Genomic DNA, 5783 nt, shown 5'->3' with positions numbered 1-5783 from the left:
AGCATGAGTTAACAATGTGATGCAGCAGGAAAAAAAGGCAAACACAATTCTGGGATGTATTAAGAGAAGTATAGAGTCTTGATCATGTGAGGTGATTTACCCCCCTGGGATGATTTAGTGTACCTGCATTGAGCAGGGTTTTAGACCAGATGACCCTGGAGGTTTATTTCAACTCTACCACTCTATGATTCACCATTGGATGTTATGCTGAACTGATGGTACTGTGTTAGGGAGGATATTAAATTTCGCTACTGCTCTTTATATGGTCACCCCATTGATGCTCTATGTGCACCTGTTTTTTTTTCCTTTTCAGATACTGTTATTTGCAAAGTAAATACTTCAGTATGCAGAATAAAAATAAATTTTAACTGCCCAAATGAACAGGATTAAAGAATAAGCTTGTGTTTGTTGAAAAAGCACAAATAGCTTCAGACTCCCCTGGTTCTAGGCTTTTTGTCAAGCTGACATCTATTTTTTTCTCCACTGACATGCTGGTTAATGACCTCAAGTAAAGCTAGGCCACTAATAGCTCTTGCTTCAATATTGGGACTTACCAACCTCAAAGACGATTTTCTCGCCCTTTAGAGTAATTAAAAGGGTTAAGGTCCATTTACAAGCAAAGATCATCAGAAACAGTTGACAGTTTTGAGCAATTATTTAACATTAGGTACTAATGATCTAATCAGCCCATTAGTAGCTAACTAGCTTCCTTTGCATGTATTTAGAGAACAGCGGGTGGCCTGTTCTCTAAATACGTCTACTTTTGTTCTGCTGTGGGCTGCCCGCAGAGAACACAGTATGCCATACCTCTTATCAGGGACAACGGATTTTATGCTAAGCTGACCTCAGCGATCAACCAAGAGTGCACGGTAAGTGCACGATGGGCATACATTTACATGCAATGGCTATCACTCAAAAGCCGTCGTTTGGAAGAATTTTGAGCAATAATCGTTGCATGTAAATCAGCCGTTAGCTACACCCCACAACTACACTTTGGTGAAATAATGTGCTACAAGTTGTCCGTGTATACCAGTTAATTCTGCAAAACCATTCAGAATTAAATGTGTAACTTCTTTTTCTTTAGAAAGTGTTATAAACTCCTGAGGGACTTTATGGTTAACTCCAAAAGTCTTTGTATTGGTAATGGTCCAGCGATCATTTTACACTATCTACACTGTATTTGGACGTGTTATTTTCAATCCATGATTTGTCTGGCACAAAGAGCAGCACCCAAAGAAAGAACAACTGCATGACTTTGGTCTCTAGTAATACAACGGGTCCAAACTTCACCTTCAGAAGATTGTGGATTTGTGGTGCAATAGTTTCAGCCATCAGTCACACTTCTGTTGTGGGCAACTAACAAATAGTCTGACCATCCATGGTCATCAGCTTGCCACTTTTCATGAAAGGATCCCAGTAAACACCGCTGACCTATGTGCTTCCTTCCACGTGGACGAGAGCTGATAGACACTCAGGAATGGACTACATTTCCCCGGTCTCAATAAAAGCCTGTAAGTACTTCACTGCTGTTGGCTTTCCACACAAGTGAACGATTTTAACAGACCACGTTTTCTGTGCAAAAAGGAACAATTTTGGCAAACCTGGGATCTCTCACCATGAAGAACAGGACAGCATGGTTAAATATATGGAATTTACTTTCAATGCTGATGAATCGACTGCTACATTTCTCACTTGGGGCACATTTTCTTGTGTCAAAAGCTGTAGTTAGTGATTCCTAGATGTGACAGACCAAGCCTGAGATGGCATTACCAATAATGACCACTGAAGTTATTTTTTCACACATCTTATGAGAACTTAAGAGGTGTAAAATGAGAACAAAGAATAAATTGTTGATTATTTATGATTTTTTTATAATAATTGTACATTATTGTTTACCACAAAAATATTTTACAGATCTCTATGTGAAGGAACCTGCTCAACACAATTGTGTTTTATGAAAAAGTTGTCACCTACCACCATATGGGTATAGGATTTGTATATACTAAAAGCATACACTGAATGGCCACTTTACTAGAGATTCCCATTTAGTACCATGTTGGAACTTTTTTGGCCTTCTGAACTGCAGCAATTTGTTGTGGTGTAGATTCCATGAGGTGATGAAATGGTTCTGCAGAACAATGAATATCGGTCCCTGCGGACAGGAAGCTTCTTGTGGTTGCCACAGATTAGATGGAGGTGCTGACATGTTCTGACCAGCTGACAGGAAGGGGTCATCAATTCATGCTGCTTGTGCCAAATTCTGACCTCCCATCAGCACGGTGCAACAGAAATCTGGATCCATCTGATCAGGGGATGATTTTCTGCTGCTCAGTGATACAGTTTGTGCTCTTTTAGGCCCCGGCTAGTCTAGCACCGATGACCAGGCCTCGTTGGAAGTCACTCAGATCGCTGGATTTTCCCATCTAATGGGGATTTACACTGAAACTGATCCACTGAAAACTTGTCATGTGATTTTCTGCTGCACTCCGGGGTCACGGGGAGAATTTCTAGACAGAAAAGTGCCAATCGTGAGAAGGCCGGAGGCTGTAATAAAGGGGCCATTCAGTGTGTAAAACATTAATTTTATAGTGATATAAGCAAAGTCATGGTTGATTGTGATTGCAACTATTACCAAGGTAAGTGGTTATTGACTTTAGACAATTGTTTTTCTTAAGAGGGTCCTCCGATGGTAAATTGATTACCAGGTTGCGCAAACAGTTATGTCTACTAAAATTTGGGAGAAAATGTGTTATACCCTTCTGCAGTGTCACACAGTTCTCATTTAAAACAATGGTGTGTCCATGTAATTACACATATGTTGGGTCCTACAAATTGAGAGACCATCTTTGTAGAAGCTCCCTGTCGAGGCTAATTGATGTTTGCGGATTACAGAAGAACAGTTAGTAAGATGGGCTTAACATGTGGTCGCACAATAAAATGTAATTGGGAAAGAATCCACTAGGGGTATCTAGAAATCATAGTGTTATCACTGGATGACTGAGCATCTATAGGAGCATATTATCTAGAGATCATGTAAGTTGTCATCAGACACACTTTCAGCTTTGTTCAAGAAGTTGCGCAACACTTGAACACAGATTTAATATTAGCCTTGTCCCATTGAGAACACAGTGTCCCAAAAACTCAATAACAAATGTTATCTGCTGTTGTGGTATATGAAAAAAAATATTATCACCAGTCAATCTGTATGGCTCCTGCATCAGGTCCTGGTATATCTCTGTACAGCTGGACTGGCATCCCACAGTGGTTTCCGGAAACTGGTAGGATTGCAAAACACATTCACCAACTGCCATGCCAGATATATTTTGCAAGCTGGTTTGCATGTGCCCCCTTATTTTACATCTGTGCCGGAGAATTCTGCTTTGTCTTGAGGAAGTCTGGGGCTCCTGAAGAGATGGAGAAACAGACATAATGATGAAGTGGTCTTCCGCACATTCTGGGTGAATATAATGGAAACAGGTGTACGTGTAAATGTGGAGGTAAGAGACGATATCCGATGGCCAGCTGGCCAGCTATCAGACCATGTAATGACTGCATTTTCCGATCATGAAAGCAAACCTTTGATTGGCTACTGTCGTCCAGTGCTAGACGTGTTGAACCCCAGGGAGCCAATTAATATAAAAATCAACTGACACCTTTACTACCAAATCACCCTAGATAAAAATGAATGGTTATTTAAAGGGATTGTCTAGTTTGAAAAACTAATTTTATAGAATTCAGTTTTACTAGAGGATGCTTATCTATTACCCAGAGAAGGCTTCAAACAGGGTCCCACATTCTGGAGGATCTGGCAGAGCTGCACATTATAAATAAATCCTATTCAGAAGTGTGTAAAGCTTCTTTTCTCCTGTGGTGGCGCTGTAGGATCCCTCACAGATTAAAGCTGATCATGGAAAATTGCAGAATGGTCTCTAAGAACACATTACATATTGGCAGGGCCATTTTAATGCCCTAGTGGGTTCAGTCCATGGTTATTAAAATGGGCCACCTCTCTAGCATTGATCCACCTCTGTCCCCATCTGTTCCCAAACATTTTTTGTACAAAAAAAAAAAAGCGACTCATGCACCCCTCCCAGCCTCCATTCACCACCTGATTCAGCAGTCAAGTGTCCACCTAAACATGTGAACCCTGAAGCCAATCAGGGGCCTCAGTGAGTGTTGAGACCGATGATTGCCCACAGTGGTCACATGGTCACATGCTTCAACAGTCATGTGACCGCTGGACCACTGGTAAATGGAGACCGGAGCTACACTCAGTAGGTGAGTTCAGTATTTTATTATTTCTTAGGTTCCTCAATCCTTTTTTACTATATCCGCGTCTTGGTGCAGTTACCTGGGGGCCGGGTGTATATGCACTATTTGTCCTATGGTTAAAACGACCTTGAGTATTGCTGCTAAAAGCTGAGAACAGATGTTAATTTTAAAAGGGTTTCCAGAACTAAAATATTCTAAAGAACAGGGAATGGTGTTAAAGAAAAGGCCATTCTCACCTCTTTAAATGCCACCTTCGGTCTCTGCAAGACGCTGCAGTGGTCACATGTTGTTTGTTGTATTAGCCAATCAATGGCTTCAGTGATGAAACTGCCATAAACCACACATAGCCATTGAAGCCCGTGACTAGCTGAGCGGTCACATGTGCAATGAACAGCATGTGACCACTGCAACTTCTTCTGTGATCGTGGCCCTTTAAAGAGGGGAGTATACATTATTTTTCTTACACCATCTCCTGCCCACTAGTTTCTTTAAAGAGCACCTGTGTTCTTATGTCAGTGGGGACGGCTGCATAGCTTTGCACTCTGTCATTCTTTTATTACTACTCGCCCCTATTACCCTGTATCGGTGCTTCTTAGAATTCGCTCATGGTGCTATTAATGTTCTAGTGGGCAGTCATCAATGCCTACTATTTGTTAAGTCTGATGACATTGACAGTGCGAAATGGAAACCGCCCACCTGAGACATTCACAGCGCAAGTTGTTGAATCTAAGAAGAGTTGGTAGAGAGGAACAGGAGTATCAAGAAGTGACACTGTCCGAGTCTGTGCGTCCGCAGCTGTAAAGCTATACAGTCAGTGCTGCTGATACGAGGGCATGACAGCTTCTCTGTAATTGAATTTCCAACTCTAAGTGAAATGTTTCTGGGACCTCCCAGGTGAACTTGAGGTGGCCATTATATGGTCAACATGTAATATTACATATCCCTGCAATGGGCGCTTCGTGGCTGGTGGTTGGTACTGGTGTTGGCAGCCAGGCTACATTGATCTGCTGATTACCACAATGGCTCACATGTGAAAGGGGCTGTTTGTGATGATCCGACCATTTCATAGAATGAAATCGGCCTCATCTACAGGTAGTAAACAGCAATTAGTCGTCCTGATTTCCCCACACTCAGCCCTCCAACACAAAAAAATGCTGTCTCAGAGCAATCACAAACCTGAATTTCTTTGCCTCGCCTCCCTTTCTACCACGAAGCTGGCAAAACATGCTTGTCCTGGCATGTACCCTGGAAGGGACGTGACCGTCCATGTAGCGGTAGATGCTTAATATAACGCCGCTATTCATGTATTTTATGAGCGTGTTCAACTGGAGAAATCAAATATGTTTGCAATTATATCTTGTGAGTCTGACAGCGTTTACAGAGACACGCCAACCAGAAATTGCTATTAATATCCAGGACCCTTCAATATTACTTTATTTCCACAGACCAGAGAATGAGCCGATTGGTGTGCTTTTGCTTTTTCCGAAATAAAGACCTTACAAAAACAGGCT

General features: G+C 41.7%; 1 pseudogene; it reads right to left on the bottom strand.

Annotated features, from left to right (window-relative positions):
• Nucleotides 1–364: 364 nt before the first annotated feature.
• Nucleotides 365–5512, bottom strand: LOC136620172 (uncharacterized; annotated as a pseudogene).
• Between the last annotated feature and the right edge of the window lie 271 nt (nt 5513–5783).

This window comes from Eleutherodactylus coqui, chromosome 3 (genome assembly GCF_035609145.1).
Source record: "Eleutherodactylus coqui strain aEleCoq1 chromosome 3, aEleCoq1.hap1, whole genome shotgun sequence".
In the NCBI taxonomy this organism is placed as follows: domain Eukaryota; kingdom Metazoa; phylum Chordata; class Amphibia; order Anura; family Eleutherodactylidae; genus Eleutherodactylus; species Eleutherodactylus coqui.
Note: the sequence above shows the minus strand (reverse complement) of the source record. Positions and strands in the feature narration are given on the sequence as shown.